Source organism: Columba livia, chromosome 1, assembly GCF_036013475.1.
Source record: "Columba livia isolate bColLiv1 breed racing homer chromosome 1, bColLiv1.pat.W.v2, whole genome shotgun sequence".
Lineage (NCBI taxonomy): Eukaryota > Metazoa > Chordata > Aves > Columbiformes > Columbidae > Columba > Columba livia.
This window is the reverse complement of record NC_088602.1, coordinates 33197892-33211281: the sequence shown is the minus strand read 5'-3', so window position 1 is coordinate 33211281 and position 13390 is coordinate 33197892. Positions and strand designations below refer to the sequence as shown.

The following is a 13390-nucleotide window of genomic DNA, read 5'->3' as shown; positions in this document are numbered from 1 at the left end:
ATGAAATCTATATTTGCCCACAGTTTACAATTTCACTTCTGCTTATCCAGCTTTCAAGAAACATCCTCCACCTAAAGTAACTTGGCACTACACAAAGGGCCTGAACACCACTGAGTCTGGCTGTGGTCCCGCCTTGCTGTCACGGAGGTCCATGCTCAAGGCCCTACTCCCCTCTTAAGACGGTAACATCAGAGAAGTAACTCCAGCTGTTTTAAATGTCAGGATTGTTAACTATTTCATTGCTATTCACAATAGGTACTGTGGTATTTCCCATATGTCTGCTGGCAGGACAAAAGTCAGAGTTGACAGAACTGCAAGATTCAAACACATTGCAGTGGAATTTTGTTAGCTTAACACCCTCTTCTAACATCAAGCAGACCTTAAGTCTGGCACCATGACCTTATCAGAACAATGTAAAATCAATTTGTTCAAATGGAAAATACGTACTCAGAGATCAAGTATCCTAGCTGTAACACCACATCTTACATTTATGAAACCCTGGTAACATAAAATTCAAAAATGAGATGCAATTCGCAGTCTGCCATATCAAAGCGTGGCTGATTTCTAAACCCTTGATGAGGAAACCAGTTTGAGCACAAGGAGTTAAGAGATGCAGGGCTCTTATTTGTGCTGCCATGAGTGCTGACTGAAATTATATGTGCTGAAATGGAACTGAAAGATCAAAGAAATAAGTTTTACAGTGAAATCTGAAAGACAGCATTCCAGTCCTATGCAATACACAAAGTGGCTGGGAAAGTCTCATCTCCAACACAAACAGGCTCCAGCTTAGGAGTACTAAGGAGGGGAAACACATGATGCCAACTTACCATTACTACAACTGCTGTCAGTGCCACTGCTGCAGCAAACACTGAAAGAACTCTCTAGGTCTATAAAAAAGATACTTTTAACTCTTCCTGTTTCTAATGAGACATTTTACTGTTTTAGACTTTGAAGATGCTGAAGAATTTGGCTTCCTTAGCAAGTGGGCAGAGCTGTATAAACAAACTGATAGGCGTGGGGTTTATCTCATGAAAAAGGGGGAAGCATCATTGCACACTGGCTGATTACATTAACTGAGTTTAAGTCAGAATTGGTGTGGGTCAGAGAGAAATAACAAAATCCTGTGGGGATGTATGAAGAGAAATGACATGGAGAAGGGTCTAAAAGCTACTTGAAATAAACTAATTAAGAAGAGCAGCATGAAAGAATGGTGAATGAGTCTAGTGAAGTTCTATGCACCTACAATGCAGTATTGAAAAAAAAAAAAATGGAGACGCCAGATATGTAAAGAAACTACTGTTTAATTGGAGTAACAGAGACCTGGAAAACACATGTATCTAAAATATGAATGTAAACAAGTACTGTGTTTTCAAAAGGAATGCCACTGGGAAAAGGGTACTGCATTGTGCATCAAGAACATATACAACTGATGTAGTTCCAGGCTATAAGGAAAATTCAGATCTTGGGAAAATTTCCACGTAATGATTTTAAAGTTATAGAAGAAAACTCCCATGGTGGGGATCTATTGCAAAACACCAAGCCAGGGAAATGAGGGAGAAAAGAGTTTTTTAAACAACTGGAAGAATCATCCAGAGTACAGGACTGGAATAATACCTATTTTAACTACTCTCATATCTGGCAGTAGTTGTGTAAGAAATCCATCAGGACATTTTGTTCAGCAAAAATTCAGAATAAGCTGAAGCCAGCTTTTGATATTGAAGGTAAAGAGAGCAGACAGTAATGGGAGGAGGGGAATATGTTGGCTCTTCTAATGTCACTGTAAAGTAACAGAGTTCATAATCCTGAGCATGCAAAATCATAAAATAGCAAAGTATTTTTTAACAGCAGGCTTAAATAAATTATTAAAATACCAACCTGGGTGCTGTCTAGTTGAAGGAACACTCAGAAAACAATCGCTGCAATCACAATGGAGCAGCATATCGAAAAAGGCTCCACAGGGTTGTGTTTTGGGTCCAATGCCGTTCAATATTTATATCAGTGGCTTCAGCAGTGGAATAGAAGGTATGTTTGTGAAAGTCAAAGATGATACTGAGCTCTAAGAGACTGCAAGTATCTTGGAAAGAAGGATTAGAATTCCAAATTATATGAGTAAACTGGAGAGATGGAATGGGATTCAGGTCCAGATTGTTAACAAATTATTTTTACAGTTAATGGAGGACAACTCAATAGAGTTATTGGTGTTTGGGGACTCTAATGACACTCTTCAGCTGACCCTCAGTAAGACATGTGCAATTGGCCAGGCTCCATTGACTAGATTGGGAATTTAGTGACCTAGCTAACATACGATGTACATTTAGGCACCTACTTTCAGATGTTTATAATCTGAGGTTGAATCCAATCTACAATTTGAGGGCAGCATACGCGTCAATTAGTAGGAACACTTGCAAGATACACGGGTATCTTGATAATTAACTGTATAATGAACTGTATAAATAATGAACTGTATAAATATAGGAGGAGGAACCACTTTTTCAGTTGAATTTCTGTAGGAGAGGATCTCCAGTAAAGAATACCTGTCTTACTGTTCCATAAATATAAAGCACTGTAACAGAATTATGGCATTCTAGGCAGTGACACCTGTGAAGTAATCCTCTCTAAACAGAGTTGTATTATGTTCAGTTTTGAGTATCACACACCAAGAAAGAGGCAGAACAACTGGAGAAACAGACTTCTATAAAACGTAACCTCTGAGGAAACCAGCGTAGAGTGAGGATTGTTTAATATATGACAAAGAACACCAAGAAGTAACTCTATAAACAGTCATGCTATATCAAAATGGGTACTGAAAATAGGAGATGTCACCTCCTTACTTATCACAGGGTAATAAGTAATTTCTTCAAATTGCAGCAAGGAAGATTTTTGCAGCAATTGCAGCACTGGAATAGAAAGTTTTTAAGAACAAACCAGAAGTCTACCAGCATATAACTGATCTGGTTTGGGCTACCAGGACAGCCCAGGAGACCTCTGAATGTGTTTTTGCATGAGTGCTCCCACAGGTCCACAAAATTCAGAGTTACTGATCCATAGGTCAGCTCCACATTCATTTGTGCCAATGATATTCAGTAATTCGCAGGACCAGTTCACAAAGGAACATGTGCCACATTGATTTTTTTCCCAGAAATTTGTAAGAGTTAGAACTTGTGGCAGACACGCAGTGACAGCCACATCTCCACACAGTATGCCTTCTTGGTAGTATCTTACCTCCAGAACCATTAGTAATAACAAAGGGGATGGGTGGAGCTCCGCTGAGCTCCATTAGGCCTTCCTGCAAGTTAGAGAAGAAATGAGATGAGTACTGGTCAAAATCATACCCACATGGCAGGACCTTCCTTCTTACTCATAGAATCACAGAATAGTTTGAGTTGGAAGGGAACTTCAAAAGTCATCTAGACCAACTCATCTGCAATGAGCAGGGACATCTGCAACTAGATCATGAGTAACTCTGAATTGAGACCAACAATTAAAAAGTAAGATCCTGGACCTGAGTTGAGACCAACAATTAAATAGTAAGATCCTGGACCAAACAACTTGCTGGTGCAGTTCACTTCCTTCACTAAAGCTACAGTTATTGAAAACCTAGCTCACCTTATTTTAAGGCAGACACTGTTATTAACACAGTGGTAATGGTTACCTCTCAGATATCTTTTTTTAGATGAATGCACAAGAAAGACTGAAGTATCAAATCTAACCCAGGTAATGCACCAATGTACATTACCCTTCACATTTCTGTGATTTCCACAGTTAAATATCTTGGTCTACTGCCACCAGGTGATGCATGTGAGACAAGTGAGAAATCTCTTACAGAGTTCTCACAATAATCCTACTTTAATGACAAACAAAAGCTGTTAAAAGACGAAGTTTGTTTAAGTATTTTCATGATTAGTAACACACACACACACAAAAAAAAATAGGCAAATGATATTTTTTGTGGTATCCCCTATATGTATTTAAAATTGTACTGCAGGTGTCCACACTATGCTTGGATGGATAATAAAGATTTCAGAAAGAAATCAAGTCCAATTAGCCAGAGTCACTATATTTGCCAAATACCTGCCCTGAACTTAAACTGTAGAACAAACTCACCTATTTAACAGTAGAGAATGCAAATATAACCATAAAAATTTTACTTATTCCTGAAGCCAAAGGCAATGCTGGCACAAGAAATAACAGCTTTAATAATGCTTTTAAAAGATGTTGTATTTTACACAGATTGCTTCTGAGGAAACCATCCTAACAAACCTCGTCTGGTCTTCATAAACCCTCTTGGATGCACATTCAAGAACATTAAAAAAAAATCAGTTAAATTTTTACATAATAAAGATAGATGACCACATGCTGAAAAATCTAGATCAAACAGAGTGCTGAAATAACTGAACTTGTCCTCACCCCAATGTTTTATAAAAAGCAGGACCTAATAATTTACTCTCTTTTTTTTCTGTATGAGCAAAAACTTTAAAGGGTCTTCAAAATTTACATTACAGACTGGCAAACAGGGTCTTTTTCATTAACCTTATTTATTTTAAATTATTCACCACACTTCAAACGCTCCAGGATATTCCTGCTCAAGTTAAGTGGCTGAAATTTATACAGCTCCATATAAAGACATTGAAATGCCTCATTAACTCTTTTTCCTCCCCAGGAATGTTCTCTCCAACAGCTATATATGCATCTATACATATCTCTCTATCTATATATAGTTGAGACTTTATTTCCAGTTTTCTTAGAATTAATTCAGTTCATTAACTTCTGAACAGCTCACACAAGCCCCTGCAAGCCACATAAGTCCTTGCTTAGCCAGTTTGATGAAACTCATGCACTAAGAACACAGCAGGAGGTCACTGTGTTCAGAGGAATTTCATCGCCTGTCATAGCATTATGGGCTGGCTGTGAAAATGTAAAGTAACATTTCAATCTGAATCAACCACCCAGTGTAGCTCCTTCTTCATTCCCCAGTCCTGTGTTTCTAGATAGCAGATACTAGATGATCTCAGATGAAGAAGATCCTGGTAAAAGATGAAAAATTCTCTCAGCCTGTCTTCACAGGCGAGGTGCTCCAGCATCTCGGTCCATGTCCTTCTTAGGTTAGGGGCACCAGAGCTGAATGCAGTATTGCAGGTGGGATCTTACAAGGAGATCCCTTCTTGTCTAACCCAGAGGTGAGTCACACAGAGGGAAAGGTCTGCAAGAAAGCCAGAAATGCCAGCTCTAGCTCACTGATGGACCCTTGCAGACTGAGCTTTCAGCTCTCCTTTCAGACCATATTCAAAGGGCTCTTTCATGTTGTTCTGCAATACTGAACAGGGTCTGGCCCGTCACAGCATTCACTAATAATTCATAATCCCTGGTACAAAAACAGGCAAACAAACAAACACAACAAAAAACAAACACATACAATAAAATAAATGTCTCTGCGCAACCCTTCTGACTCAAAGATTCTAGTTATGCAACTTTTTTGTAACTAAAATTATCATAGAATGTCCTCAGTTGGATGGGACCCACAAGGATCTTCCCTATTCTTTGAAGTTTGCATCTCAGAAATCATTGTTCAAGAGAGGAAAGGACAAGCCATCATCAGCTCTAAATAAACTAATATATTTACTTAGCTACCGATATGATTTACACAAAAGTTCTGATCTATGGTTATATGTAGTACAGAATAATCTGGAGAGATTTTATTTTTTCTCATGGTTTTCTTCAGAAAGTTAGATCTTGCTTTCATCTAAAATACAGCAGCCCCAAAAGTTTGTAATCTTCTCATAGAGTTGTCATTGGTCCCTAAAGCAAATGCTACACCAAATCAGCTTTCAGCAATCTTTTAAAAGTTTCCCCAATCCAAATGTTATTGGTGATAAAGTCAGCTGTCTTTGCAAATTATCTCCAAATATCCTTTATTCTAGGGTCTTGCGTTGTAGATACGTAATAAAAGGTAAGTGAAACCTGAAAGTCCTTCTTAACCCAGAAAATGCCCAATTTCGAGTGGCCTCCTCCTTCCGCATCAGCTTTCTGTGGGGAATTCAAAGCAGATCTGTCCATAATCTCCTTCCATCCATACCTTATCTCCGCACAATATCAGCAAACAGAAATTCTCAGTGAACGATCCATAAATCCACCATTTCTGCTCTTGGCTTGCCTTATATTTTCCCCATTACATCCTCTTCCTCCAACGCTACCATGCCCTTTGCAGTCCTTCTCCCTCTTCCTCCCTCATGAGATATCCTGCTCCAAACCAGGATGACTAAAATAAAGCAGGTAACATTTTCCCCTATCTCAGCTCTCTATATCCTCCTCTAATCACTCTGGAAAAGATCACTGTCTTGCCTGTCACGCAAACCACAACATAGATGACGTCTTCAACTTGGATAGTCTCTCAGATCCCAATTAAGTGTTAGTTCAGAGGATTTGTCTTACATAACCTGTCTGTGATACAGATTTTCCTATCCATTCACACAGCTCGTGTTCCTGGCCAAAGCTCTCACCAGGTCCTTCACTATAGGCATCCTCTTCTCTGTGCTTGACACACACAGTCTTGCCTGTTGTAAAGGTTGTTTTACTGTGTCATTCACTTCAACCATGTTGCTCCTTTTTGCCTTTGGCTTATCCAATATAACTTGTTCTCACTTTTAAGGCTCTTTACTGCTCATCTCACATCTGATGTATTTTCTCACTTTTTATGGTGATGTCAGCTCTCCCAACAATGCCAGCTTCCACTCTCTACTAACTAAACATTTCCAAGATAAGTCCACAAAAACATGCTTTGTCGAGATGCCTCCAAAATACTTTTTTTCTCAATGTGCTAAAAACTGTTGCTTATCATGCTGGTCAACACTGTCTCATCATTCCCTTGTTCTCCAATCTGTCCACTGCCATCTGTTACTTCTTACCTCATATTCCTTTGGTTACTTGCCTAAAAGGCTCATATACATCCTTGTTTTGTGTCCACATAAAGAGAGGTCCCTCAGTTATGACTCAGGTTCCTAAATACTAAGGCAGTAAATACTATTAATAGTCTATAAGATTTCGTACATAGGTGTAAGAAAATGAGGATTACTATGTTTGAGACACTGCAAAGCAACCAGCTGACAATGATGTCAAAAGGCAAGACTGTGTTTGTTGATGCTCTTCTCAAGGTCAACCAAATAGTTTTCTTGGTGACATGAAAAGAAACACATCCCTGAAATTCAGATCAGAGCAAAGAAGGTACATAATAGCTATGCTGTACATGCAAAGTATTTTATATAAATACATATACTGTACATATATACCCACATATATACATAATTTTTTGTGGGTGCATGTATATATGTAATCTCAGAAAAACAAAACCTCATTTATTTGAAGTATACGCTTGCTTTACATTTCAGCATATATTTTTTTAAAGATCATAACACATCTGCAAACCTCAGAAAATGGAAAATCAGTTCTACATTTAGAACAATTTCAGATAAGCTCCATTCCAGCTGAATGATATACCAGCAGTGATTCACCACTTACGAACCAGCGGAAGTTGTAGGGAGGTGAAAGAAATTTATAACACAATTTCATACACGACTAATTTTAAAACATTCTTTACTGGATTAAGTCTCATTAATTGCCAGCTTGGCAGTTCTTTCTTAAGGCAAGTAGTTTAATGACTGGTCAAGCACCTTGCAAGAACTACTAGACATGATTTTTATCTGCTTGCGAATGCTGAGCAGACGATATGATCTTTAACTTCACCTTACTATCTCAGTTTTAACAATCCTGTCTTACACCTGTGTGTATCTGTAGGTCTTCTTCCCTCGCTGTCAGGCTGCACTAAACATGTCACAGCCTGAGCCCAGGTCACCAAGCAAGGAAGACATAGGCTACCAACATAAATTGCATTTAACTGCACCAGGGCATACATGCATAGTAAAAGTCAGCATACACTTAATTAGCTGTGTGAGGCAGTTTAACTCTTTGCTTCGCAAAGTAAGTTCTCCCTCTAGGAGGCATTAGGAAACTTATCCATCTCTCTTTGCTAGTTCCTTCTAAATCACTATTCTATGTAACAGGAGATGAAAGAAGGTTGCAGAATGGCAAGTGTCTAAGGGAAATGCAAACAGTCTGGAGCAATAATGGAAATTAAAAGAGTGAGAATAGAAAAATATGCTTGCAGGTTTGTGTTCTCCCTGGGGAACATCCAGCACAGAGCTAGAGTATCTGAAATACAAGGCTAAATCCTGCACTAAAAGCCTTTAATGTTGTAGAGGTTACAGGTCACTTTCTGCTGTGGTGTGCACTGCACGCCTACATGTACCGCATGTATGCTCAAATCAACTGCTATGAAATATTCAAAACGTTGCTCCAAAAATACATAACCACCACATATAAGTGCCTCTGGTCAGACAGATGCATCCTCAGCATTTAGAGACCTATTCAAACATGCAGGTAGTTGTTTCACCTCCCTATGTGTTTTTTGGAATCCCAAGAGAATGCCAGGAGGCAAACGGCTTTCAGGCATAAAGTGTTTTCTTTTGTTAAATCATTGTCATCATGTTAAGCACAGTTTTTTGGAATAAAGTACATCAGCCACGTTTATAAACAGAAAACAGAGATGAACTATATGTATTCTCAAAACTGGCTGATAATATCAACATAGCAAGGTACAGGCATAGGAAGAATATTGAAGTTCAATTTATTTTGAAATAAACTACTTTGCCGGTCTCTGAAATTTAGCAAAGTGCTCTGCTCTACCAAGTATATATCTAGATATGAAATAGTTAAACATATAGGAAAGCATGACATTTAAGATTATTGTCTAGTATAAAGATGACCTTTATGGAACAGTTATACAACAGAAGGTAGAGTGACTGAACAGGAAAAAAAAAGATATATTTTTTGCCATACAATGGCAATCTAATTAATAACAGATATTACCAGCATTTACAAAAGGGAAGCAAATAGTTGAATTTATACCACTCATTTTAACATGTTGTTTTCTTTAAAGAAGAATCAAAACTGGAGACAAACTGCATTTAACAGCAAACATTTCTGCTATTGAAAATGACAGGGAAATAAAGCATGCAAGGAAGGGATTTTTTGGAAAAAAAAATCAACAAGTCAAAGAAAAATCTACATTCAAGTATTAATAGTTCAAAACAAATCCACAACAGCATGCAACTAGGCAAATGAAAGGTAATGACAAATACTACATCTGACACTCTGTCCTCAACTAACCCTGTTATGCCTAAGGACTGTAGCATGTATAATATATAAGATCACACATTTTCTTGGACACTAATGTAATCACGACCAATAAAATAAGCTGAATATTTAATTATGAGACCAAATTTTCAACTTTAACTCCTACTTTGCTTTTCTGAGTTTAGTCAAAGCTGCAATGTTGGTTATAACTGCTTTTTCTGACTACATTTTTTTGGAGATGAGAATAAAACCAAAAAGAAAAAAAAAGCAAGAGAAAAATAATACTGTATACATTAAAAAAGTGTTCTATTGTAATCAACTGTGGGTTTGTGGACTTTCAATGAAAACTGAGCGCATTCGCAATAGATAGATGTACAGAAAAGAGAATGAGATGCAAAGATTGATGTATTTTGGATGAGGTTTCTGGAAGACATGCACATCTTACTTAGCAGACACCTGGGAGCCAACAACTTGGTTTTGGAACCCTCATGGCTCCTTACTCTCCACTTTAATCACCAGACTGTTTCTGTACAGAATACCGCTTGCTATAAAAAGGGACAGAAAACCTACCAGTGAAGGCAGAGAAAAACACCATCCTAAGCAAGAAGAAATGTTTGTGGCAGAAACTGGAACTGCCTGTGCCTGTTCTCTTGCTCACACTCCTGCCAGGTGAACTACAGAAGGATCTGGTTGCTCTACTCAAGGTCTTCGATAAACCCACATCTGCGAGGCACCATGAAAATAGTCAGCTGCTGGCTGAAAAACGTTCTAAGGTGCAACTTCCTGTGAACCTCATTCAAACCAAAAGATTGTGTGATGAAAAAATGGCCTAACATCTCTAATAGGACCTTATAAAATATAGTTGAGGTAGTTTGCAGCCTGAAGTACATCAGTGAGAGTGTCTAGAACCAGAAATACACCTACAGGTTTGCTGAACTGAGCTCCAAGTCATACAAACCCCATAAACAAAAGAAGAAATGTGTCCTTATTAATCCTTTGAACTGCTCACAAAAGCAGGTTTGAGTTTTGGTCTTCCCAGAAAAACAACCAGAAAAACAAAAAGTAAGATAATATATAGACCAGCCCCAAGAATCTCAGACTCAGGAGGCCAGATGTAAGAATCTGAAGGGGTTCTTTTGCTTGTCTACAGATGAGGTCTGCTGGGCTTTCTCTCCCCTCATCCCTTCTTCTCATGCTCTAGCTGTGGTAGAAGAAACATTTCTGAATAACTGGATCCACACATCTGGCTTTCACTGGCTTCCCACTGAACCCACAGCTATGAGCCACGTTGGATAAAGTAGCTAATTCCTCAGATTCTTTCCTAACCTTTCATGGACAGTTTTTTCTTTATTTTTGTGAAACACAGCAGCATTTTCAAACTTACACCAACTAATGTGGAGGAAATACCATGTTCACCTCTCCTGGCAATCACTAATATATTACATTTGCAATCAGCCACGTAGCAGTGGCAGAAGCCACAAGGTTTTTTAGCTCCACTAGAGAAAGGAACACAAGAACAAGGTGAGATGAACTTTCCCTGGCACAACCTCTTTCAGGAAACTGCTGCTTCCAGGTTGAGGAAACCTAAGGCGAGTATTGAGAAACAATACGGTTTGCATTTCACTTCTGTGTTGGCAGCTGTTTATTGAGGCTAAAATTAATTTGGAAGGCTGGAAGGTAATTCATAGAGATGAGTAACACACCGCAGAATAACCACGTCTTGTTGTCTGTGCAGATCTTACCTCAAAAATGTGGTGGGAGGCGGGGAATTATCTTCCAATACAGACAAATATATTCCTGTAAAAGCTTTCTGCTCCTCTCTCTGGCAGTCATGCCCTGTCAGTAGCTACCCAGCCTGGTGTTGGAACTGTTCTCCCAAAGACATCATTCGCAGTAAAGAAAATGGCACTGCCACTAGTTTCAAAGCTGGCAAAAAGTTCTTGCAGAATTCCATGGAGTGGTTTCTGATTATGTCGAGATGAATGTTGTTCCACAAGATGGTTCCTGTAACCAACACTGCAAATGACTGCTCATAAACATAAGTTGTTTCCCATCAGCATACTTACTAGGTATATATATCTATATATATATATCACATACTAGGTTCTCCCACATTTTCACAGGCTGGACTCATCCATTAGTGCTAGGATTCTTTTTTTTCCAAAAAAACTCTGAACAGTTATCAGGACAGGTATACATGCAACCCCTCACTTTTAGAATACTTAATTTATCCTTCCTCTGAATTTTAGTGGAACCATTTCCTAAGTTTTCGGATAAAAGAAAATATTCTGGATTCTACTTGATATTCACATCTACCCCAGGCAGCCACAGAATGACATATGAGCACATCTGCAAAGCTGAGAAGGAAATGGTGCAGCCTTGTAAAATCAGCAGCTGCTGACCCATAACTAATTTGCAATAGCAGTATTTTTCAACCTCATTAATGAAGTAGGATATAGAAATACGACATGCTGTGAAAAAAAAAAAAAAAAGAAAAAAAAGTTAAATAAAACAAATTATCAGTGCCCTGTTATGGATGCGCTGTCTAGAAACTTTGCAACAGACTGAAAGAATGAAAATGAAACTTGTGTTATGAAGCCTGGTAGATTTTCATTACTTTCTGTGTAGATCCTTTCAGCAGTAACTTACTAAAAGGACATTTTATTATAAGTTGATGGGCCATTTTATGAAACTGTGGCACTTCAGTCAAAAATGTCACTGAAGAAACCACATGGGTAATACAGCCAGTTACTGCACAAATAAAAACAAACAATTTTTTCCTGTAGTAACTAACCATGCCACAGAGTAGTTTAAACTTTTTTCCACATATACACAGTATCGCATTTTAAAATGTTGGTCATGTTTGTGCTGTTTGATCACAAGTATCTACAAGTGCAGGATTTTTAATTGCTGTCTTTTCTCTAGGGTGGCGAACAGTACTGTCAGGAGCCACCATTGTTACTTGCAGAAGTTTATGTCTTGGAATTTAAAATCGTTACTAGTTCTGGGCATCAGATGTTGAAAGTATTGCATGTCTACTGAAAACTTGGAACAGTAATTGATTTCTTATAAAAATTGCTGAATGAAGAGTGCAGGACATAGATATACTAGTGCTTGCATGCTCAGCACTACTACTGTCCTCTGCCCAACTCCGCAAGCTGCTTCTGTGCTCTGACACCTCTTTGGTACCATTCCTGTTGTTTTCTGTCTTTGCTATGACAGCTTCTCTGTCCTTTTCCCTCTTCGTGAAAGGATTTCTTTCCTTTTTGTATTGAGTCTGGCTGGTATGCAGTTAACTCTCCCCATAGCACCCCCCATAGTGCTGTGCTTTGCACTTGTGGCTAGGACAGTGTTGATAACCCACCCGTGCATTGGCTCCTGCTGAGCAGCACCCACACAGCACCAAGGCTGTCTCTCCAACACCCTATCCCGGGGCTGGTAATCTGGGGTGAGCAAGAGTTTGGGAGGGGACACAGCCAGGATAGCTGACAACGAACGACCAGATCATTTGACCGCATCATATGATGACATGTTCAGCAATAAAAGTTAAGAGAAAGGAGGAGGAGTGGAGGCATTCATTATTAAGGCATTTGTCTTCTGAAGCAGCCACTATGCATACTGGGGTGCTGCTTCCCCTGAAGTGGCTTGACATCGCCTGCTCATGGGAAGTAGAGAATGCACCTTTTTGCTTTGCTTTAACATGCAGCCTTTGCTTTTCTTCATTACACTCATTATCTCAACCCACAATTTCAACCCACAATTTTTCCATCTTATTTTTTTCCCTTGTCTTGTTGAGGAAAGAGAGTAAGAGAGCAGCTGGTGGGCATATGGGCACCAGCCAAGGCCAACCCACAACAACTTTCCTTTCCTTTGTCTTTACAGAGGATATTGAGGCCCCACCTGGAGTACAATGTGCAGATCTGGAGCCCTCAGTACAAGAAAGACATGTTCCTGTTGGAGAGGGGCCAGAAGAGGCCAACAGGATGATCAGAGGGCCTGAACACCTCTGCTGTGAGGACAGGCTAAGACAGTTGGGGTTGTTCAGCCTGGAGATGAGAAGGCTCTGGGGAGACCTTATTGTGGCCTTTTAGTACTTAAAAGGTGCCTATAAAAAAGATGGGGACAGACTTTTTAGCAGGGTCTGTTGTGATAAGACAAGGGGTAATGGTTCTAAACTAAAAGAGGGGAGATTCAGTCTAGACAT

General features: G+C 39.1%; 1 protein-coding gene across 11 annotated transcripts in view; it reads right to left on the bottom strand.

The window, feature by feature from the left end:
- Positions 1-13390, bottom strand: part of ENOX1 (ecto-NOX disulfide-thiol exchanger 1) — a 362839-nt gene that overhangs the window by 315822 nt on the left and 33627 nt on the right. Inside the window, exon 1 of one of the 11 annotated variants that reach the window (XM_065054416.1) lies at positions 10929-10946. The exons of the other annotated variants lie outside the window; for them this stretch is intronic. The gene's annotated coding sequence lies outside the window, so the exon portion shown is untranslated. Of the gene's footprint in view, positions 1-10928; positions 10947-13390 lie in introns of those variants that run through there. 11 annotated transcript variants of the gene reach the window in all.